The following is a 25143-nucleotide window of genomic DNA, read 5'->3' as shown; positions in this document are numbered from 1 at the left end:
GTATAGTGACACCTGCTTTCTTTTGTTCATTATTAGCTTGGAGTATTGTTCTCCATCCCTTCACTCTGAGTCTGTTTGTCTTTGGGGCTGAGGTGTGTTTCCTGGAGGCAGCATATTGTTGGGTCTTGTTCTTTCATCCATCCTGCCACTCTGTGTCTTTTGATTTGGGAGTTCAATCCATTTACATTTAGAGTGATTATTGAGATGTGGGGGCCTACCACTACCATTTTATGTCTTGTTTTCTGGTTTTCTTCAATTTCCTTTGTTTCTCGTCCCATGGTTTAATCTGCTCTGATGAAGAGCTGCTACTCTCTGTTGTTGTCCTTCTACTTATCTCCTCTGCTCTCGGTTTTGTAGCCCCTTTCCTTTTTTGATTTTTCAGGAATGAGGGTTTTCCTGAGGATTTCCTGAAGAGGAGGTTTTGTGGCAATGAACTCCCTTAACTTTTATTTATCTGGGAAAGTTTTTATTTCTCCATCGTATTTGAAGGATATTTTCGTTGGGTAGAGAATTCTCAGCTGTAGGTTTTTGTCCTTCAGATTATTGAATATATCATTCCACTCTCTTCTAGCCTGCAAAGTTTCTGCTGAGAAATCTGCTGATAGCCTGATGGGGGTTCCTTTGTAGGTTAGTTTCTTTTGCCTGGCTGTCCTTAGTATTTTCTCCTTGTCGTTGACTTTTGCTAGCTTCACTACTATATGCCGTGGGGTTGGTCTTCTTGCATTGATAAAGTTTGGAGATCTATTGGCTTCTGTCACCTGAAGATCCATCTCTCTCACTAGATTTGGGAAGTTCTCAGCCATTATTTCTTTGAATAGGCTTTTTGCCCCTCTCTCCTTCTCTTCTCCCTCTGGTATACCTATAATCCTTACGTTGCATCTCCTAATTGTGTCTGATAATTCTTGGAGAGTTTCTTCATTTCTTTTTAGACTTACTTCTCTCTCCTCCTCTGCCTGCAGCATTTCTATATTGCCATCTTCCAAATTGCTAATTCTTTCTTCCATATTATCGGCCCTACTGTTCAGTGCATCTAGATTTTTCTTAATCTCCTCTATTGTGTTCTTCATTTCCAGTATTTCTGTTTGGTTCTTCTTTATTGTATCAAACTCTTTTGTGACATAGCTCTTGAACTCGTTGAGTTGTCTATCTGAATTCTCTCTTAACTCATTGAGTATTTTAATGATGGCTGTTTTGAAGTCATCATTTAGGTTATATATCTCATTTTCTTTGGGATTGTTTTCTGTGTATTTGTTATTTTCCTTCTGTTCTGGAGATTTAATGTATTTTTTCATATTGCTTGATGTTGTAGATTTGTGCCTCCTCATGGAGATAGAGTTTAGTTGCTCCTTCCACTTGTTTCTGCTGCTCTGGTGGGGGAGCAGCTGTTTATATTGCACCAACCAGGAACTCTATCCGCAGTTGCTAACTGGGCCTGGGCCCCTCCTTGTAGTCACAGTGGTCTTTTGGATTCCCTCTTCTGCCGTGGGAGCTGTCACAGGGGGGCTTCAGGCTGCTGGTGCCTACTGTTGCAGCCCACCTAGACGTGTTCCCTCCTTGGGGTCTGCAACGGTGTTATGGGCTTTTCCAGCGGCCAGGGGTAGGATCACTTATATTTGCCACTCCGTCACTGTCGGCACCCACAAAATCTCACTTGTCCACTATGGGTCGCAGCAGAGCTATTGGCATCTTCTACAGTCTGTGGTTAGCTCACCTAGCTATGCTACTTTTGTCCCGGGGTCTTCCAGCCTTGTGGCTGCCGGATGGGTGCTCTCTACTAGTGCTGTGCAGAGGCTTTCCCTGAGGCTGCTGTGAGCCTGTAGGATTTCCCCCTAGGCTACGGAGCTGGGTCACTGGAACTCCACCCAGCCCCAGTCCTGTTCCCCAGGAACTCAGGGAGCGCTTTGCCCTGTCTGGGGGATAGCCGGAGATCCTGATTTCAGTGGTAGCTGGTCAGCTGCTGCCCTGCCTGATATTCTCCTCTCCGGGACCCTCCCGGTGTTGTGGATGCTGGGTGTAGCCCCTCCGCTAATAGCCGACAGAGTTTTGTCTGCTGCCCGGGCAGAACTCTGGAGCTTCCCCTCCGGGCTGCAGAGCTGGCCTCTGGAGCTCCCCCCAGCCCCAGTCCTCTCCAAGATCTCCCACAATCCCCTGCCCCACGGGGCGGGCAACGGCAGCTGGGGGTCGCCTCGCCCTCTGGGATTCTCTCCGGGACTTTCCCGGAGTTGTGAATGCTGGGCGTAGCCCATCCACCAATGGCAGAGAGAGAGTTTTGTCTGCTGCCTGGGCAGAACTCTGGAGCTTCCCCTCCGGGGTGTGGAGCCGGCCTCTGCAGCTTCACCCAGACCCTGTCCTCTGTGAGATCTCCGGCAATCCCTTTCCCCACCATGCAGGCAGTGGCAGCTGGGGGAACTCCATACCCTCAGTGATTCTCTCTGGGACCCTCCGGGCACCGCGAACACCAGGCGGGATCTCCCTGCCAATGGCAGGGAGAGACTCTCCCCACAGGCTCAGGTGTGTAACTCTAGAGTTTCCCTCTGCGTTTAGGAGTAATTGCGGGAGGTTTAGGTAGGGTTCTGGTCACCTGTTTCCAGCTTCACTCCTCTGTTGTGTGCTCACTCCTGCCCTAGGTGTGTGTTGATCTTCTGGGGGCGTCCGTTGGAAGAAAGCTGCTTGCAGGTACTAGGCTGTTCGGTCGGGGTCGGAGAGTTTTCACCTATCTCCACAACCTCCCAGAGGGAAGTCTGTCCGCCTTCCGATGTATAGTCGCGTGGGTCTCTCAGACGTCCAGAGATGCTGTCTGGATATCCTTTATTAAGCAATGAGTGTCCAAATAATTGTAGACTCGAAGGGGGAGAGACAAAGAGGACTACTCACGGCGCCATCTTGGATCCTCCTCCCCCTCTACCAAGAGTTTTAAGAAGAATTAATGTCAAGCCCTTTCAAACTCATCTAAAAAGTTGAAGAGTAAGGAACACTTCCCAACTCATTTTATGAGGCCAGCATTACTATGATGTCACAGCCAGACAAGGACACTTCAAGGAAAAAAAAAAAAAAACCTGCCTGCCTAATCCTTGGTGAATATAGACACCAAAATTCTCAACAAAATAGTAGCAAACCAAATTCCACAGCAAATTAAAAGGATCATACACCATGATGAAGTGGGTTTTTTCCCTGGGATGGAAGGATGCTTCAACATGCAGAAATAAATAAATGTGATAAAACAAAATGAGGGATAAAAGCATATGATCATCTCAAAAGATGCAGAAAAAACATTTGACAAATTCAACATCCTTTCACAATAAACACTCTCAACAAATGAGATATAGAAAATGTACCTCAACATAGTGAAGGCCATGTATGGCAAACCCACAGCTATATCATATCAAAGATGAAAGGTTGAAAGCTTTTCCTCTAAGATCAGGAATAACACAAGGGTGCCTACTCCCACTACTCTTATTCAACAGAGTGCTGGAAGTCCTAACCAGAGCAATTAGGCAAGAAAAAAAAATAAAGGCATCAAAATAAAAAAAGGAAGAAGTAAAATCATCTGTTTGCAAATGATAATCTTATCATAGAAAAATATTAAAAATTTCAACAAAAACTGTATAATTAATAAACAAATTCAGCAAAGTAGCAGGATACAAAATCAACATAAAAATATCAGTTATATTTCTATGTACTAACAATGACATATCTGGAAAAAATAAAACAATATCATTCATAATATCATCAAAAACAATGAAATACTTAGTTAAAAATTTAACCAAAGTGGTGAAAGAGCTGTACACTGAAAGCAAGACATTAATGAAAGAAATTGAAGGAGACAAAAATAAATAGAAAGCTATCCCAAGTTCAAGATTCAAATAATTACTCTTGTTAATATGTCCACACTGCCCAAAGCCTCTAGAGAGTCAATACAATTCCTATCAAATTTCCAATGGCATTTTTCACAGAAATAGAAACACCTATTCTAAAATTTGATGGAACCATTAAAAACACCAAATATTCTAAGCTATCTAAAGAAAGAAAAATAAAAACAGAGGCATCACACTTTTTTTTTTGACGTGAAAGATTGGCCCTGAGCTAATATCTGCACTAATCTTCCTCTACTTTGTGTGTAGGATGCCACTTGAGCAAGGCTTGATGCGTGGTGTGTAAGTCTGCACCTGGGATCCAAATCCACAAACCCCAGGCTGCTGAAGTGGAGCATACAAACTCAACCACTACACCACTAGGCCAGCCCCAGCATCACACATCTTGATTTCAAATTATACTACAGAGTAGTGGTAATTAAAACAGTGTGGTACTAGCCTAAAGGCAGAAACAAATCAATGGAACAGAATCAAGAGTTCAGAAATGAGCTCATGAATATATGGTCAACTAATATTTGGCAAGGGAGTCAAGAATACTCAATGGAGAAAGGATAGGTTCTTTAATTAATGGTGCTGGGAAAACTGGATAATCACATGCCAAAGAACAATACTGGACCCCTATCTTAAACCACTCACAAAAATTAACTTAAAATGAATTAAAGACTTAAATGCAAGACAAGAAACCATAAAATTCCTAGAAGAAAACACAGGGAAAAAATCCCCTTGACATTGGTCTTGGCAATGAATTTTTGGATATTAATACAAAAATTACAAGGAAAACAACAAAAAATAAACACATGGGACTACATCAATATAAATAGCTTCTGAACAGCAAAAGAGACAATCAAAAAAAAATAAAGATTAACCTAACGAATGGGAGAAAATATTTGCAAACTATGTGTTTGATACTGAACATCCACAGTATCATACAACTCAATAGCAAAAAAAAAAACAAACTGACTAAAAATGGAAAGGATTTGAATAGACATTTTTCAAAAGAAGATATACAGGTGATCAATTGGTACATGAAAAGTTGCTCACATCACTAATAATCAGGAATTAGTGGGATCTGTAACAGACAAAAAACAAACTAAATTTCAGAAATACTACAAAAGGTAGGGGAAAAAGTTGGAAGGATACAGTCATAAGTTTCTTACAGTATGATGCTCTTATAGTGAATACATGTCAATATGTTTGTCAAAACCCATAGGACATATAACACCAAAAGTGAACTGTGAGACTTCTGGCTTCAGGTTCAACACATAGGAGGTTGGAAGTTGCTACTTAGACCAAACAACAAGTAAAAAGCCAAACAGACTGAAAAATTTACAACTCTTCTTGCATCCATAAGAAAAAGGGAGGACACAAGGGCATCCACTGCAGCAAGATTAGAGAGACAGGCGAACAGAAGACAGACAGGCCATCACAGCTCAGTGGAGCAGAGACACTTGGGTGGAACCCTGTGTAGGACAGTGCTGGAATAAAAAGAAGACCCTACGCTATAAAAGATGAATTGCTGGAGGCTTAGTTTGGACAAATGTGAGAGTTAAAAACTTCAGAGGTAAACAGTCATAAGAGAGTCCCCATAATATTGTGAGATTTACCTCCAGGAGCTTGACTAGATTCGCACAGTTAATGTTGGAGAAAAATTCCCTCCTGCTTCTGGCAGGGAAGGTGGAGGGAGGAACATTTAAAAATATGCCAGAGCACTCAGTTCATCTTAACAGGGTCTGTCTTCAGGGAAAACTAGTTAACTGGAGCCTAAACTCCTGGGGTATTGGGATGAGGCGGGAACTCCCTGCGGAGATCCCACCTATGAGGGGGAGAAAAAACAGATATATTCTTGTGAAATTCACAGTCCAGAGGCATAGGCTTACTGAAATACTGAGACATAATCATAGGGTTTGGGAAGCTTCACCTCCCTACATGGCTCACCACCACATTATTAAGGCCTATTTATAGCAGTTCCTTTTACCTGGTACCTCATGTCCAGCTATCAAGAAAAAATTATTAGGAATACCTAAAGACAAAAACGCAATTCAAATGGGCAGAGCAGGCATCAGAACCAGATATAGTAGAGATGTTGGCATTAACAGACAGGGAATTTAAAACAACTATGATTATATGCTGTATTCTCTAATAGATACCGTAGAGAGCACACAAGAACAGATGAGAAACGTAAGCAGAGAGATGGAAATCCTAAGAAGAAACCAAAAAAAATATTAGAGGAAAAAAACACTGTAACAGATACGAAGAATACCTTTGATAGGCTTATAAGTAGACTGAACATGGCTGAGAAAAGAATCTCTGAGCTAGAGTATATATCAATATAATCCTTGAAAACTGAAAAGCAAAGAGAACAAAGACTGAAAAAGGAGAACAGAATATCTGAAGACTGTGGGACAACTAACAAAAGTTGTAACATACACTAAATAGGAACACCAGAAGGGGAAGAAAAGAAAGCAAGAAACAGAAGAAATATTTGAAATAATAATGACTGAAAATTGCACCCAATTAATGCCAGACCTCAAACATCAAGCAAGATAAATGCCCAAAACACTAAATGTAGACATATCATCTTCAAACTTCATAAAATCAAAGACAAAAAGTAAACTATAATGTAAACCATGGACTTTGGGCAGTTATTATTTGTAGATATAGCTTCATCAATTCAAACAAATATACCACTCTTGTGGGGGATGTTGATAATGAGAGAGGCCATGCATATGTGGAGGCAGTGTATATTTGAGAAATCTCTGTGTCTCCTTTTCAATGTTATGGTGAACCTAAAACTGCTCTAAAATACAAGTCAATAAAAAATTAAAATAAAAGATGAATAAATCTTATGAGATTTATGGGACATGATCAAGAAAGCTAATCTATGAACTATGGGTATCCCAGAAGGAGAGGAGAGAAAGGAAAGGGCAGAAACTTATTTAAAGAAATAATATCTCAAAACTTCCCTAATTTGAGGAGACATTTGGACATCCAGGCTCATAAAGCTCATAGGTCAACATACAGATTCAACCCAAAGAGGACTTCATTAAAACACATTATAATAAAATGGTCAAAAATCAAAGACAAAAATAAAATTTTGATAGCAGCGAGAGAAGGAAAAAAACCTCCTCTCATATAAGGGAATACCCATAAGGCTATCAGAGGATTTCTCAGCAGACACCTTGACAGACAGGAGAGAGAGAAATGATATATTCAAATGTTGAAAGAAAAACAACAGCTAATCAAGAATGCTTTTCCCTGCAAAGCAGTCCTTCAGAAATGCAGGAGACATAATGACTTTACCAGACAAAAAAAAAAAAAAAAAAAAAGGAAGACACCAATAAAGGAAAAAAGGAACTAAGAAACTATAACACAGCCAGAAAACAGTTAACAAAAAGGCAACAATAAGTCCTTACCAATCAAAAAGTACTCTATATGTAAATGGATTACACTTTATAAACAGAAAACACAGAATGGATGAATACAAAACAAGACCCAACTACATGCTGCCTATAAGAGACTCATTTCAGCTTTAAGAATACACATAGTTTGAAAATGAAGGGATGGAAAAGATATTCCATGCAAATGAGAACCAAAAGTACACAGAGATACTATATATGTTTCTTTAACAAAAAATGGTCTTTTATCATTGTATAAAAGTATCTATTCACTAAGAAAATGCAATAATTGTAAATATATATATGTGCCCAACATTGGAGTACCTATGTTAAGCAAACATATATATATATATATATATATATATATATATATATATATATATATATATATATACTTTAAAGGCATTGTGTGTTTTTTTTAAGATTTTGTTTTATTTTTACGTTTTCTCCCCAAAACCCCCCAGTACATAGCTGTATATTTTTAGCTGTGGGTCCTTCTGTGGCATGTGGGACACCACCTCAGCATGGCTTGATGAGCAGTGCCATGTCTGCACCCAGGATCCGAACTAGAGAAACCCTGGGCCACTGCAGTGGAGCATGAGAACATAACCATTCGACCACCAGGCCAGCCCCTAGGTTAAGCAAATATTAACAGATCTTAAAGGAGAAACAAACCCCAAGACAATAATATTAGAGGACTTCAATCCCTCACTTTTAACAATGGACAGATCATGTAGGCAGAAAATCAATAAGAAAATATTGGTCTTGAAATACACTTTAGACCAAATGGACCTAACAGACATATATGCAGAACATTCCATCCAATCGCAGCAAAATACACATTCTTCTCAAAGTTACACAGAACATTCTCCAGAAGAGATCATGTGTTAGGTTACAAGATAAGTCTCAACAATTTTAAGAAGATTAAAATCAAACAAGTATCTTTTTAGATCACAATGGTATGAATCTAGAAATCAGTAATGGGAAGAAAGATGAAAAATTCACAAATATGTGGAAATTAAGCAACATACTCCTGAACAACCAATGGTTTAAAGAAGAAATTAAAAGGGAAGAAAAATCTTGAAACAAATGATAATGGAAGCACAACCTACCAAAACCTATGAGATGCAGCAAAAGTAGTTCTAACAGGGAAGTTTATTGTGATAAATGCTGACATAAAGAAAAAAAATAAAGATTTAAAATAAATAACCTAACTTTATACCTTAGCAAGTTAGAAAATCAAGAACAGAATATGTTTAAAGTTAGAAGAATAAAGGAAATAATAAAATGAGACCAGAAAGAGAGACTAGAAAATCAATAGAAGTGATCAACAAAACTAAAAGTTAGTTTTCTGAAAAGATCTACAAAACTGATGAACTTTTAGCTAGATTTAATAATAAAAAAGAATAGAATTAAATAAATAAAATTGGAAATGAAAGAGGAGACATTATCAATGACACCAAAGAAATGCAAAGGAATACAGCAGACTACTATGAATAATTGTATCCCAACAAACTGGATAACTTAGAAGAAATGTAGAAATTCTGTGAAACATGCAACTTATCAAGAATGAATCTTGAAGAAATAGATAACCTGAGCAGACAAAAAATGAGTAAGGGGACTGAATTAGTATAAAAAATTTCCAGCAAATAAAAACTCAGGACCAGATGCTTTCACTGGTGAATTTGATTAAAATCTTAAAGAAGAATTAATATCAATCCTTCTCAAAGTCTTCCAAAATATTGTAGATGAGGAATATTTCCAAACTCAGTTTATCAGGCGAGCATTGACATGATACCAAAACCAGACACAGAGACTACAAGAGGAGAAAATTACAGGCCAATTTCCCTAATAAACACAGACGCAAAAATCCTCAAAAAATAAAAAGGAACTGGCTAACATTTCCACAGCACACTAAAAGGATCATACATTGTGATCAAGTAGCATTTATCCCTGGGATGCCAGAATGGTTCTATATGGCTGAGGTAGTGTTTATCAGATTTTTCTGTCATAAAGTTATTCATTTTTTCCCCTTTCCATTCTTTACTCTTTGGAGGAAAGTTACTATGCATGGTCCACACATAAGGAGTGGGGAGTTATGCCTTAACTCATTGAGGTGGCAGTAATTATATAATTTATTTGGAATTCTTCCTCACTGGAGATATATCCACTGTTTATTTACTCAATTATTTTTATTCTATTATGGAATTAGGGCTATTTATTTTATATTTTTGGTTATAATACAGTACCTCTTAATTTTGTTGCTTAAATTATTCCAGCTGTGGCTATTGGGAACTCTTTTACTTGGCTCCTGTATCCCTTTGACATATCTCCACCATTTTAAGCACTTGAAGTATTTTAAGCATAAGTCGACAAGTATTACTTTCTGGTATTAGAAAATGCTCCAGGCTTATCTTGTATATTTCCTGCCCTTGTCTTAGAATCAGCCATTTCCCCCAAGGAGCTCTGGTTTCTTTTATTGGAGAATGAAATTAAAATAAAGATCTAATCAATAGGAGAATTTTTGTTTTTGCGAAAAGATGTCAAAACAGTTTTGAACAATGACAAAGCCAGAAAACATATTACTTTACTTTAAGACTTAATGAGAAGCAACAGTAATCAAGGTATTGTGATTTGGTAAAAGAAGATAGCTACCCAGATTGACGAAACAGGACAGAGCATAGAAATAGATTCATACATAAATGATCAATTGTCACTAGAAAATGCTGTGCTATTTCAATAGAAGAATAGTGTTTTCAGAAAGTGATGCTGGTATAACTAGATATTCATATGCAAAAAAAGAAACCTTGATTGATACCTTGCATCATATACAAAAATTAACTTGTAATTAGACATTGAGTATAGAATTCAATGGAAAACAATTATAGAAGAAAATATAGGGAAAAAATCCTTCAACTTTAACTTAAGATTTCTTAGGACATAAAGATCTGCAATGAATGATAAAATTGATTAGTTATACTTCTTCAACTCAAAAACTTTTGTTCCTTTAAGACACTGTTAAGTGAATAAAAGAGAAGATTGAAATACTGGAAGGCAATATTGACAAAATACATGTTTGATAAAGTGCTGGTATCAAGAATATATAAAGAACTCTCATAACTTGACAACAACAAAACAAATAATCCAATAAAAATGGGCAAATTATTTAAATAAATACTTTACCATAGAAGATATATGATTGACAAAAAGCATCATTTATTCATTAAGGAAATACAAATTAAAACCAAAATTAAATTATACTACATGCTTATTAAAATGGTTTTACAAACTGACAATATTAAATCTTGGGAAGGATGCAAGCAATAGGAATTTCCATATACCTTTATTGGGAATGCAAAATGGTGCAGCCACTTTTGAAAAGACTTTAGAAGTTTATTTACTGATAAGTAAACTAAGACTCAGAAGTTTGGACTTGTGAGCACATAACTATCAGGTATGGTGCAATCTCAAATTCAGGCCTGATTTGAGATACTATTCTCTTTCCAGTATACCACACTGCCTTTCTCCTAAAAGTTAAGGAATCAAACAAATGCATACATAATTCATACAGGTTAATGATTTTAATTACTACTGATATTCATTCTGAGTCAAAATGTTTATGACAGTGACTAGAGTTTGCAGGGTTATTTACTGAATCTGTGTGAGTTGCAGAAATAGGTTGTACAGAACTCTCCTTCCAAATCTGCATCAGAAGCAAAGATGCTCTCTTACTCCACCAGCCTGTGTTCATAACTGGAAGGATTTGGCAGTACTCATGTGAAAGGGGAAAAAGTGGAGGCTCTAATGTACCTCATTCTGATGCACCCCATTTTCCAGCCTCTTCTCAATCAGAGGCTAGAATACCAGTACAGCCCATAAAAAAAGAAAAGATACACTGAAATAAGAAAGGAAGACTCAGAAATTCCAAGGGTCTAGGTTGTTATAAGAAAAATTTACTTTAGTTGTTTGTTATTGTTATTGTTAGTCTCATTATTAGGTTGTCAGACAAACATTTTCTTCTCACAAATGTAGTACATGAATCTGGAACAGTCAGAAGCAGCCATCCTTGTTGTTGTTATACTTCCACAGTTTCCGTTCTTTGACTCATTCCAATCACTTAATATAAAATAAAAGCATATAAATGATGTAAAATATACATTTACTAATGCAGATATAATAAGAGATATTGGTCCAAAGTCAAGGTGGTGTATTTTCTTTCCTCACAAAAACTATCCTTTGGTGCCCTAGACTTTCCTAAAGAGTACCTTATGAGGAACATAGGCATGAAGTCAAAAAGCCTCCTTCTCTCTGTGTACTCAGTTTTTGAACTTAAGTCCTTTGGATGTGTGTGTGTGTGTGTGTGTGCATGTAATATATATATGCCTATATATGTATGTGTGCAAGTTTTTTCCTATATGCTTTCAGGAACATAAACCAGAATTTGTTAATATAGAACTTATTAGTCAATATCTATTCTAGAAACTTACATTTTGAGCAAAGGTATTGAGTTATCTTCCCACGTCCAGGGACTGCTTATTCCTTTATGGGACAATCCAGTCCAAGAGAAATAAGATAGCTGACTTTGAATGAAATGCTGTAATAAAAGGAATATACTCTATGAGTAAAAATATTTTTATGTTTCTGAAATGAAGTAATAATCTTGTTAAAATTATTTTTATTATTGTGAATAACACAAAGTATAAAGATCAACTTAATCCTGATTCTATTTAAATTATAAAATAATGGAATCTCAGTTATTGATATTTTATTAAATATAGAGGCTACATGAGACAAAATAACACTCTCTTTTTAGCTATTTATACTTGGAACTGAAATCTCTTAATTCCCTTTCAAAACTTATGTCTGTAGCTCAAAGATGAGTTCTGAGCAGAGCCTGATTTGTACTTCGGGGTCCAGATGTGATAGCCATGAGATTTATATGAATGTTGCGTTATATTTTTCTTCCACAAGTACTGTTTATTTCTTGTGAAATGGGCAACCTGAGGATGTAGTCTTTTTCCCATTAGAGGAGGTGTTTACATAGCTTGCTGGATAATTATAAGTATTTATGCAAGCATAAAAGTAATTGATCTAGCACCTTGGTTTTACAAAGCTTGTGCAGATATATCTCACTTGATCTTCCCAAATATGTTAGTAAGAAAATGTAGTTGGTTTTATTACCTGCTCCTCAACTTTTCCAAATGAGGAAACTGATGCCCTACTTGATTCAGTCACACAAATAATGTGTGACAAGGGAGTTTAATTGAGGCTTTCTGACTGTAAATTCTATTTTCCCCCATTCTGCTTCTCATTTTTAACTCTAGTTTTTATTTTCCTTTTGCTTCCAACTCATTTGAGAGAATGATGAAAGTGTAGACGTCCCCATTGAGAAAAAATACATAAATGTATCTAGACACAAAATTTGGCATTCAATTTCAAGGTTTCCTGAGATGGTTTTATATCTCAATGAAGATACTCCCTGAGAAAGATTAGAACTTCTAGACTTTGAAACTCATTTTTGGACCTTTTGTACATCTATGGGCTCTAAGTCAAAATCTCTGATATCAAAGGATACATTGTGGATAAATCAATAAAAGTATTATTGAATATGAGGCTTTTCATAATGTTTTTCTGAAACTCTCTAAGTCTTTAGATAGGATAAAGGTGAGCAAACTAAGTTAAGGTACACATACTCCCGTGAGAAGCCACAAGTTCCATGGGCTAACACCTCTCACCTCTTTTCTAATGTTATAATAATTCTGGGTGGTATGGATATAGTTACATAAAATGTATTTCTGAAAATTCTGTCACTATCCATACAAATCCTATAGTTCTTATCAAAGAAGACCATAAGAGACTTCTCACTAAAATGTGATGATTAATTTATGTTGAATAGAGACAGATTTCACATCCACATCCCTATGGGATACTTGTCAATATATTATATTATATTTCCATATAAACTTTTTACTTTGTTCTGTAAACAAAGTAGGATATTTTCCTTTGTTTATGCCATCAACAACAACTGTAACTTTCCAGTAATGTGAAAAGGAGGTTAATTCAGACTTTACAAATTTTTCTTTCTACATTCAAATTTTGCTTCCTTTGCTTGATGGTTTTCAAGCTCATATTTTTTATAGATATTTCTGAGGGTTCTAGGTACTTTTGCTGTGAGCATCTTTGTTGGAGACTTGTTTGCTGCAAACATTTTCACTGCAAACATTTTTGCTGTGTAACTAATTGGCGGTAAGGCAATTTTGCTGTAAAAGCTAAAATAACTGGTTGACAGTTTGGTTTCAACTCGTTGACAGTTTGGTTTCATTTCTCCATTGACACAGTACTTCTATTTTTATATTATATGAATCTTAGCTCCACATTTCCCATAAAACTTTGGAATGTCTCTCAACAGACATGTGACAATATGCCAAGAACAAACAACAGTGTAGATGGTCTCACTACCACAATACAAAGCTCAGTAAAGAATATGCATCCTAATGTGTGGAAACTAATACCTCTTCTAATGAAGAAAGGGATTTTAGTAAAAAAGAAAAAGTGCAGTGGATCCTCAAGAAGGAGATAAATCAACAAGCAAAAAAAGAAAAATGTAATACTGTGAATGAAAGACTTCAAAGACAAGTGCCTACGTACAACACATAAAATAAAATCAATTATTTCAGTGTTGTCATGAATATACACACATTTTAATTTTCTGTCTGGATGATCTGTCCATTTGTGTTAATGGGGTGTTGAGGTCCCCTACTCTTATTGTATTGCTGTTGATTTCTCCTTTTAGTTTTGTTAATAGTTTCTTTATGAATTTTGGTGCTCCTGTGTTAGTTGCGTATATATTTATAAGTGTTATGTCATCTTGGTGGAGCATCCCTTTTATCATTATATACTGCCCCTCTTTGTCTTTCTTTATCTGTTTTGCTTTGAAGTCTACTTTGTCTGATACAAGTAAGGCAACACCTGCTTTCTTTCGTTCATTATTAGCTTGGAGTATTTTCTTCCATCCCTTCACTTTGAGTCTGTGTTTGTCTTTGGGGCTGAGGTGTGTTTCCTGGAGGCAGCATATTGTTGGATCTTGTTCTTTGATCCATCCTGCCACTCTGTGCCTTTTGATTGGAGAGTTCAATCCATTCATGTTTAGTGTGATTATTGAAACGTGGGGGCCTCCTGTTGCAATTTTATCACTTGTTTTCCGGTTCTTTTGCATTTTGTCCTGATGGAGAGCTGTTACTTTGTGTTATTGTCCTTCTGCTTATCTCCTTTGTTCTGGATTTTGTAACCCCTTTCCTTTTTTTGATTTTTCATGAATGAGTTTCTTCCTGAGCAATTCTTGAAGAGGAGGTTTTGTGGTGATGAACTCCCTTAAATTTTGTTTATCTGGAAAAGTTTTTATTTCTCCATAGTATTTGAAGGATATTTTTGCTGGGTAGAGTATTCTTGGCTGCAGGTTTTTGTCCAGAGTTTTGAATATTTCATTCCAATCTCTTCTAGCCTGTAAGGTTTCTCCTGAGAAATCTGCTGATAGCCTTATGGGGTTTCCTTTGTAAGTTATTTTCTTCTGCCTGGCTGCCCTTAGTATTTTCTCTTTGTCATTGACTTTTGCTAGTTTCACTACCATATGCCTTGGGGTTGGTCTTCTTTCGTTAATAAAGTTTGGAGATCTATTGGCTTCTGTCACATAAAGTTTCATCTCTCTTCCCAAGTTTGGAAAGTTCTCAGCTATTATTTCTTTGAACAGGCCTTCTGCCCCCTTCTCCTTCTCTTCTCCCTCTGGTATACCTATAATCCTTATGTTGCATCTCCTAATTGAGTCGGATAATTCTCGGAGAGTTTCCTCATTTCTTTTTAGTCTTAGTTCTCTCTCCTCCTCTGCCTGAAGCATTTCTATATTCCTATCCTCCAAATTGCTAATTCTGTCCTCCATATTATCGACCCTACTGTTCAGAGAGTCCAGATTTTTCTTAATCTCCTCCATTGTGTTCTTCACCTCCAGTATTTCTAATTGGCTCATCTCTATAGTGTCAAGCTCTTTTGTGACAAAGCTCCTGAACTTGTTGAGTTGTCTATCTGAATTCTCTTTTAACTCGTTGAGTTTTTTCATAATGGCAGTTTTGAAATCATCGTCATTTAGGTTATAGATTTCATTGTCTTTGGGATTGTTTTCTGGGTGCTTATCATTTTCCTTCTGTTCTGGAGATTTAATATATTTTTTCATACTGCTTAACGGCGTGGATTTGTGCCTCCGCATAGAGATAGAGTTTAGTCCCTGCTTGCACTTGTTGCAATTGGTGTGTGTGGGGGGGCAGCTGTTTAGACTGCACCAACCAGCAACCCTGTCAGCTGTTACTGACTGGGCCTGGAGCCCTCCTCGTAGTCACAGTGGTCCTGTGGGGTCCTTCATTGGTTGTGGGGGCAATCACAAGGGAGCCTCAGGCTGCTGGTGCCTACTGCTGCAGCCACTTAGACGTGCTCCCTCCTTGTGGTCTGCAGCGGTTTTGTGGGCTTTCCCATCAGCCAGGAGCAGGATCACCTATAATCGCTGATTTGTCCCTAACAGAGCCCACCAGATTACACTTGTCCACTATAGGTCCCAGCAGAGCTATGGGTATCTTCTTCAGTCTGTCATTAGCTCACCTAGCTGTGTTGGTTTTGCCCCAGGGCATTACTGCCTTGCGATTGCCAGTCAGGACCTCTCCACTAGTGCTGTGCAGAGGCTGTCGCTGAGGCTGCTGTAGGAACCTGGAGTTCCCCCCTGGCCTACGTAGCCATTTCACCGGAGCTCTACTCTGCCCCACTCCACTCTCATGGGATCTCTGGGAGCCCCTTGCCTCGTCTGGGACATGGCCAGAGCCCGTGGGCCTGGCAGTGGCTTGTAAGCTGCTGCCTTGTGGAGAATTCTGCTCTAGGGAGCTTCCTGGTGTTCTGAATGCTGGGCAGGGCCTCCCTGCCAATGGTGAGCAGAGGCCTGCCCTGCTGCAGGGATGCAGGACCCTGGATTGACCCCCCAGGCCACAGAGCTGGGTGTTGGAGCTCCACCCAGTCCCCAAGCACATCCATGGGAAGTCTGGGCACCCCTGCACAGACCCGTGCGACGGAGACTGTGAGCCCAGCGGCAGCTTAAGGTCTGGTGCCATGCCAGGGAATCCGCCCTCTGGGAGCTTCCCTTTGTCCTGGATTCTGGGTGTAGCCTCCCTGCTAATGGTGAGCAGAGGCTTTCCCTGCTGGGGAGGTGCGGGACCCGGGAGCCTTCCCCCATGCCACAGAGCCAGGCGCTGGAGCTCCAACCGTGTCCCCAAACACGTCTACGGGAAGTTTGGGTGCCCCCTGCACTGAGCCATGGGCCAGAGACTGTGAGCCCAGCGGCAGCTTGCGCTCTGGTGCTGTGCCGGGCCTGCCAGGAGCTTCTCTTTGTTCTGGCTTCTGGGCAGGGCCTCCCTGTTAATGACGAGTGGAGGCCTTCCCTGCCTGTGGGTGCAGGACCCTGGGGATTCCCCCTGGGCTTAGGTGTGATCATGGGGGGCTTGGGTAGGGTTGTTTCCACTGTTGCTCCACTGGTGTGTGCACACTCCTGCCCTTGGTGTGTGGCAATGCTATGGGGGAGCCTGCTGGAAGAAAGCCTCCTGCAGGAACTAGGCTGTCTGGGGGTCGGGGGTCAGGGGTCGGAGAGCTTTCATCTATTTCCACCTCCTCCTTGGGGGAAGTCCATCCGCCTTCCTATGCGTAGTAGCATGAGATTTTAGGCTTCTTGAGATGCTATCTGGATATCCTTTGTTAATCGGGGAATGTCCAATTAGTTGTAGATTTGACGGGGGAGAGAAAAAGAAGACGACTCACTCTGCCGTCTTTGTCCCGCCCCCTGATATATACACACATTTTAAATTTATTCAAATATTTTGTATTTTGCAAAAAAGTATTTTCAATTTTGTTATTAATTTTCCATATTTCATTATGTCCTTTTAAATGTCCCACTTTTATTTTTTGTTATTTTATCTTTTATGGCAAAATTACCTTATTGCTAATTAGTTACAGTGTGAAAATGCTTGCAGCAAAGACATCTACAACAAAGATACTTATGGTGAAAATAGCCGCACAATTTCTGAGATGTTGAAAGCCTAGTATATGTATAATTGAACTAGTTCACAGAACTGAATGATTCTTAGTGTCTATCTTTGAGAGGATATTAAAAGATTATGCTTAATCTGGAATGTTAGGATATATCCATTCTTTTGCAGGAATGATGGTAAATTATTCCTATATTCCAAAGCAAGACATAATGATAAGGATTATGAAGTATTTAGTTTGGTATTCATTTGCAACATTTAATTTGGTTTTATTGAATTAAAAGTTAGTGTGAGTCAGAATTAACTGATCTACAATTTTAAATTCATCCAGCATTATTCCTTGTACCTCGAGCTCAGTGGTCATGCTGTCTTTTCTTGGTTTTTTTAGAGGTATAATGACTTTATGCAGAGACACAGAAGCTAAATTTCTGTGAAATTATCATTATGAGATATACAATTTTCCTTGACAAAACAATATATTTTAAGGGTAAATAGTTCTAATTGCTTCATGTTTGACGTTACATGAGTTATACTGTAGAAATTCTAACGGTAGATGAATTTGATAAATTAATGAAATTCTCATATCGTTTCTATTTATATCTGAATGACACATACTGTCTGGATCTGAGTCAATTTACAATTGTAAACTGTACTAAGACATTCAAGCATTGTTAGGCATTAAGAGTTAGCTAACAACTAGACAAATACAATATGTGATGGAAAACAGAAAATATACATCACCAGTTCTTTTTCGTCTTCTATCTTAAGAAGTGTGGAGGGAAATTTTTTGCAGATTTCCTTACTCTCTTCAAAGTTCTTCAATTCATGTGAAAAATAATAACATTTCTTTCCACAACATGACCATTTAGTTTTACATGTGCTGCTCTCACTTCCTTGAAAACAAAAGGTATTGCCCAGAGACCATTCAGTGTGTATCCTGATAACAAAGCTCTGGGGCTGAGAAATTGAGAAATCCTTCCCAGTCCTGCTAAAAGCATTTTATTTTATAATATTGATGGGTTTATTTCTGCTCTTTGGAAAGAGTCTAGGTCTGGGAAGTTGCAATAATGATGTCCCTGCAAGTCTATACACAATATTATTAAAATTTTCTAGGAATACTCTTTTTAACAAGATTGATATATTTGCTTACAACCTCTACTGGAAGGACTTAGTGGGAAGCACAGTCTTTGTTCTTAGAATAAGATCTATATGTATAGAGCAGATCTTAATTTAGGATTTGATCTACAGCCTATATTAAATGATATAATAGCCATTAGAGAATATGATAAAGAAATTCTAGATATTTTGTAGAAAAATTATTATTTTGAGATCCAGTAATGTAAAGAAATAAAATAACATGCACACAGAAAAATCTAACCTCTGGTAATAACTGATTTTTTTTAATTAAATAAGAATGAAAGTTGTGATCCACACTTAGTTTAGTCAACAAGAAAATCCAATTAGAACAGGATATCTGGAGGTTGAGAAAAATGGAGAAGAGACTCATTGGTGTCAGTTTTGAATCCACGTCTGCAAACCTGTGTTGAATGGTTCTTCTTTGAATGTCATCTTTTTAAATATAGAATTATCTTCTTGCATTATGTCTTCCAACTGAGGCTTCTGTTGTTGACCTGCCTGATGACCCTGGAAAACTTTTCTCTACATTGTTAGCATAAGGACAACATAACATGGGACTGAATAAAAGCCACAGTTTTAATGCCCTTTAATATTCAGCAATATAGACCATTTTCATTCCTGTGCTTTTTAGGCATCTCTTCTCTGAATATGATTTTCATACTTACATCTCATTTATTGAAAATACATTAATTAACGACAAGATATCTTATTGGACCTTGATGATAGAATGATGAAAAGTACAAAACTTTTGTTCTCAAGAAACTCATTATAGTTTGGAGAGTATACAATTAGGGTACTACATGAGTGATATAACAAAGGTAATCATGAGTTGCTATTAGTACTCAGAAGAGAGTAGACATTAAATGTAGGTTCTGGAATACTATGACAGGTCGGCGAGACTTCACATAGTAGTTTTGATCTTAAGTTTGCTTTTGGTCTATGGATGGGAAAAAGGTAGGAAAGTAAAAGGAATAGACCATAAAATTGTAGATTGCTGCAATCAGTTTTTCAAGTAGAGAAATGAGGAGTGTACTTCTAAAGTTAGCACACCTAGAAGATAGGTTGTGTGTAATAGATTTTAGGGAGATAAGGCTGTAAAGGAAAACAAAAATCAGGGGCCAGCCTCGTGGCGGAATGCTTAAGTTCACGTGCTCTGCTTTGGTGGCCTGGGGTTTCGCCAGTTCAGATCCCAGGTGCGGACTTGGCACTGCTTGTCAGGCTCTGCTGAGGGGGCATCCCACATAGCATAACCAGAGACACACAACTATAATATACAACTACGTACTGGGGGACTTTGGGGAGAAGAAGGAGGGGGAAAAGAAAAAAGGAGATTGACAATAGATGTTAGCACAGACACCAATTTAAAAAAAATCAAATTACAATAAAATCTTATATGGATGCTAAGGCATTTGGATTTCAACATGAGCCCGCCATTTCAACATTTAAATTTCCACACCAGTACGCTTGAGAAATATCAGTAGTGCTTAACATTCTGCTAGCAATTCTAACACCTTTAACCATTATAAATTCTGCAGCACCACACCAGACCCCTTCATTCTTTGAGAATCATTGATATGGAGGTTGTTTGGGTTTCAAAAACTACTCAACAGTAAACCCAAATTTTAAAGCCAGATTTTAAAATCACTTGATTGCCAATAAAAAGTTGAATAGAGGTGCAAAGATACTAGAATCATGAAGAATAATTCAAAGGCACAATTTTTGTCCTGAAATCTTGTCTATGGTACAATCCTACAGCTATAATATTTTACTGGCAATATCTACTTGACTGTTAGCTGTCATTTCAGACTCAAAAGATCTTAAATAGCTCAATTCCTTTTTGCAAAATAGTATAGTACTCATTGAACTTTTCTATTTATTTTCATTTTAGCCATCACCACCCATGTAGAGACTCAAAATTTGGAGAACCTTTGATTTATTCTTCTCCTTTGTCTTCTACAACTAACCAGGTATACAATTCAGTCTGAATATTTATTCTTCCATAAATGTGTGTGTATATTCTCATAAATTCATTTACACTTCTTCTAGAGGAAAATAGTAGTCTTTCTTTTTCTAACATAAACATCTGAAAATTTCTTTCCTGAAACTATGTAAATCTTTGCTGTTCTTCTATGTGAAATCTATGAAGATAAGTTCCCTAAATGGTTAAATAGCTTAGGTCTTATTGTTATTATGTTTTGATAATAAAATGATAAAAGCAATATTTGGGTGCTTACATTGTGATACAAATTGTTCTTAATGCACTAACTACATAAATTCTTTTTTTTAAGATTTTATTTTTTTCCTTTTTCTCCCCAAAGCCCCCCGGTACATAGTTGTATATTCTTTGTTGTGGGTGCTTCTAGTTGTGGCATGTGGGACGCTGCCTCAGCGTGGTTTGATGAGCAGTGCCATGTCTGCACCCAGGATTCGAACCAACGAAACACTTGGCCACCTGCAGCAGAGCGCGCGAACTTAACCACTTGGCCACGGGGCCAGCCCCTGCACAAACTACATAAATTCTTAATTTAATAATTGTAACAACATAGGACGTTGGTCTTACATACATGATAAAAATATCTTAATATTATTACGTTCAATGCATCTTTTCTGTTGTTAGTCGTATTTCTCCCACTTTCCAAAGTATAAAAATGTAATTTACTATTAGAATTTTAAAAAATATTGATGATGAATGCTTATATTTTTAAAATTAGTGTCATATTTATCAGACTGTAACCTTTAAAGAGAATAGTTGAATGGTTTAGTTGTAATATAGTAATTATTTTTAAGCAAAAATTAATATTAATATATTTCAATAAGTAACATAAACTATTTTTAAAATATAAAGAAATCCCCCCTAGAAACTGAAACTCTTATTAGGAATGTTTTTTAAATTTCACCTATTTGTATATCATGTCATAAATTCTCAAGTTGACTTTTAGGAGCCTGAGGAGGAAAGAAAAATCCCTTAGAGAATTCTTTTATGTGTGCATTAATTAATTGGGTATAATAGGCTAGAATTACAACATTATCCTGAGGTATTCTGATTACATAACTTGAATCATACTACGGCTGTTTCCACTTTCGTCTTTCCCTGAGGTAAGATCCAAATAAATCTCACACAAAACCTTCAGAATTGCTTGTCTCAAAGGTACTGTAAGATATTAGATGAAGGGCTGAGAGATATGAAAATATATTCCAATCCAAAAGTACACATAAACAAGCATGCGTTATGTGTAAGACACCATGAAAGGTGCTGTTACTAGGGAATACAGAGGGTTTAACTTCTAGAGCGTATAATAAATACACAAGCAGTGGTGTCACTTCCAGAATAGCAGCATGATAAACTCAGTGGAACTGCTTCCCAGAAAAATAATTATAACTGTAGAAAACTACAAATAAACAACAGTTTAAAATCTGTGGTACTGGCCCCAAGGTAATATAGCAAATGAAGAAACATTTATTGAAGAAAATCTATGAAATATTGGTAAGGAAAGTGAGTCTGCAGCACTTGAGCCATGATGTACTCCCCATCTCCACTCCAAATCAGCACCATTGAGCTTCACTATGAGTGAGTGTGGCCAAGACCAGGCTCCTTCTCTCTCCAACTCCTAATCAAGGACTATGATATCTCCCTGGGATGGGCAGGTCAGCAGCATATCTAGTCTCTCCCAGATCTGTGCCGAAGAGGCTAAATTACAGACAGTGTGGCCAAGAATTTAGGGCTCCCTTTTCCACCTTAGCCCCACTTACAGAGTGACGCACTATCCTGTCTGAGCAGGCCAAGGATACTGGGGTTTCAGTTGCTCTTTTTCTAGCTTGCTAGTAGGGAGAAGGTCTATTCCAGGAGATGCAGGCTAAGAAGACCAGCAGTTACTATTCCCTCCCCACCGGAGCCCTTCTCATAAAGCAGAGGTGTTAAACTGAGAAAGTGAGCCACTGTCCCTACCCCCAACTCTGGAGAAGCAGATCAGAGAATTTTGTGTCCAGGGAAAGGAATTCCATAAGAGCAATCCTCCAAATCTCTCCCCAAAAGAGCTGACTTTATTTGGAATAGAGCGTGGGGAAGTTCAGGCCTAATGAAAACAATGGAGCTCTTGAAAACAATGGAGATTTGGGGGGTAAGTTATTAAGAGCTGTTTGTAGCTCGATGAAAGCAACAATCTTAAATATAAGGCAGCAAGTTTGTCATAAAGAACCAGAAAAAGAGATAGCTAAAAAAAGTCTTCCTTGGGTCTTAGTAAACCTAAGTTTTCCCCAAAAACTCTCCCTGAAAAGGAGCCCAGATTTCATTGCATCAGACTGAAGAGCAGTTTATTCCTCAAGATATTGTCAAAAACAATGGAAAAATCAGCTGCCAATTGGTAGAGCCCATCAGCTGGGTATGATAGCAACAGAGGTAGACATTTTAAGAGTGATCAGGGAAATAGAAAGTAAAGAAAACTCTGCTGAAATCATTGTCATCCCTGGGTGATTATGCACATGCACAAGGCAGCTTTTTGGTAAAAAATGAATGCTCTCCCTCTTCGGTTAGGAAGAAAATGAAGATGTACACTTTCCTCACTTCTATTCAACATTGTACTAGAGGCTCTAGTGAGGGAAATTATTCAGGAATACGACATAAAATGTATCCATATGGGAAGAAAGAGATAAAAGTATCTCTATTTATTGATGACATGATATTGTATATAGAAAAACCCAAAGGAATCCACAGAAAACCTATTAGAACTAATAAATTCTGTCAGGTTGCATAGTACATGATCAATACAAAAGTCAACTGTATTTCTATATACTTGCAATGAACAATCTGAAAATAAAATTAAGAAAGTAATTCCATGTAAAAAAGCATCAAAAAGTAAAATATTCAGAAATAGTGTTAATGAAAGAAGTTAAAACATACACTCTGAGAACTAAACATTGATAAAAGAAATTTAAAAAGACCTAAGTAAGTGAAAAGACATCCCACATTTCCCTCACATATACAAGAGTTAACTTATGATGGATCAAAGACATTTAGCAAATGTAAGAGCTGAATTTTTAGAAGACAACAAAGTATAAAACTTTGTGATCTTGGATTAGGCTATGGTTTTGACATACAGCACCAAAAACATGGACAATCAAAAAAAAAAGATAAATTGAATTTCATCAAAATTAGAAACTATTTTGGTTCAAAGCACACTATCACGAAAGTAAAAGACAACCCAAAGAGAGGGAGAAAACATTTGCAAATCATATATTCGGGACCTGTATCCAGAATATATAAAGAAACCTTACACCTCAATAATAAAAAGACAAATAACCCAATTAAAAATGTGAAAAGGGCATTTCTCCAAAGAAGATAGACAAATCGCCAGTAAGTACAGGAGAAGATGCTCAACATCATTAGCCATCAGGGAAAAGCAAATTACATCAAAATCACAATGTCCTGCCACTTCATACAGCCTAAGCTGGCAATAACAAAAAACACAGATAATAACAGATATTGGCAAGGATGTAGAGAAATTGGAGCTCTCATAGACTTCTGGTGGGAACTGAAAATGGTACAGCCACCTTCAAATATTGCATGGTAGTTCCTCAAAATGTTTATACATAGAGTTAGCATATAACTTATCAATTCCACTTTTACGATAACCTCGAGAGAAATGACAACATATATCCACACAAAAACTTGTGCACAAATGTTCACAGAGATATATTCGCAAGAGCCAAAAAGTGAAAAATAAAAACCCTAAATGTCCAACAACTGATGAATGGGTAAATAAAATATGTTATATGCATACAATGACATATTTTTGACAATACAAAAGAATGATATACTGAGACGTGCTACAACATGGATGAACCTTGAAAATATGCTAAATGAAGAAAAAAGAGTTACAAAAGACCATATGTTATATAATTCCATTTTAGGAAATGTCCATATAGGAAAGTCTGTAAACATAGAAAGTAAAATAGTAATTGCACAGGTTTGTTCAGATTGAAGAGAAATGGGGAGCAACTGTTAATAAGTATGGGAATTTTGGGAGAGGTGATGAAAATGATCTAACGTTGATTGTGGTTATGGTTGCACAATTCTGTGAATATTCTAAAAGCCATTGAATTTTACATTTTAAATAGGAATTTTAGGGTAGAGAAATATATCTCAATAAACCTGATATATATATATGTATATACACAGATACATATCTATCTGTGTATACTCAAATATATATATATAATTAATTAATATATAAATAATTTATACACACACAATTTAGAGGGCTTAGTCTCCAAACCAGAAAGCTTGTGGTCTAGGTTCAGCTATGTTGTTAAACACAATGGCGTTCTCAAAAAAAATACACAGAGAACTATAAACATTCTATAAACAATCTATATTTGAATCACCTACAGTGTTTGACATGAAGGGAAAATGACTTAGAGCACCAGTTCTCAACCACTGGCAATTTTACCCTCCAGGGAACATTGGCAATGTCTGGAGATATTTTACATGTAACTACTATCATCTAGTGGATGGAGGTCAGGAATGCTGCCAGACATCCTGTAAAGCACAGGAAAGCCTCCCCAACAAAGAATCATCAGGCCAAATGTCAACAGTGCTGATGTTGAGAAACTTTGTTTCAGAGGAAAAATATTGCATGTCGAAAATAATAAAAGGTCACAAAATGGGGTTTG

At 37.4% G+C, this 25143-nt stretch overlaps 1 long non-coding RNA gene across 1 annotated transcript; it reads right to left on the bottom strand.

Annotated features, from left to right (window-relative positions):
• Positions 1-11198: 11198 nt before the first annotated feature.
• On the bottom strand, positions 11199-24716 carry LOC139083342 (uncharacterized). The gene is made up of 4 exons (XR_011539982.1): positions 18876-24716; positions 18079-18230; positions 11755-11861; positions 11199-11383 (listed from the first exon to the last, which is right to left on the bottom strand). It is a non-coding gene; the product is annotated as an uncharacterized lncRNA (long non-coding RNA).
• Between the last annotated feature and the right edge of the window lie 427 nt (positions 24717-25143).

Source organism: Equus przewalskii, chromosome 5, assembly GCF_037783145.1.
Source record: "Equus przewalskii isolate Varuska chromosome 5, EquPr2, whole genome shotgun sequence".
Classification (NCBI taxonomy): Eukaryota; Metazoa; Chordata; class Mammalia; order Perissodactyla; family Equidae; genus Equus; species Equus przewalskii.
The sequence above is the reverse complement of the archived record's forward strand: the minus strand, read 5'-3'. Positions and strand labels throughout refer to the sequence as shown.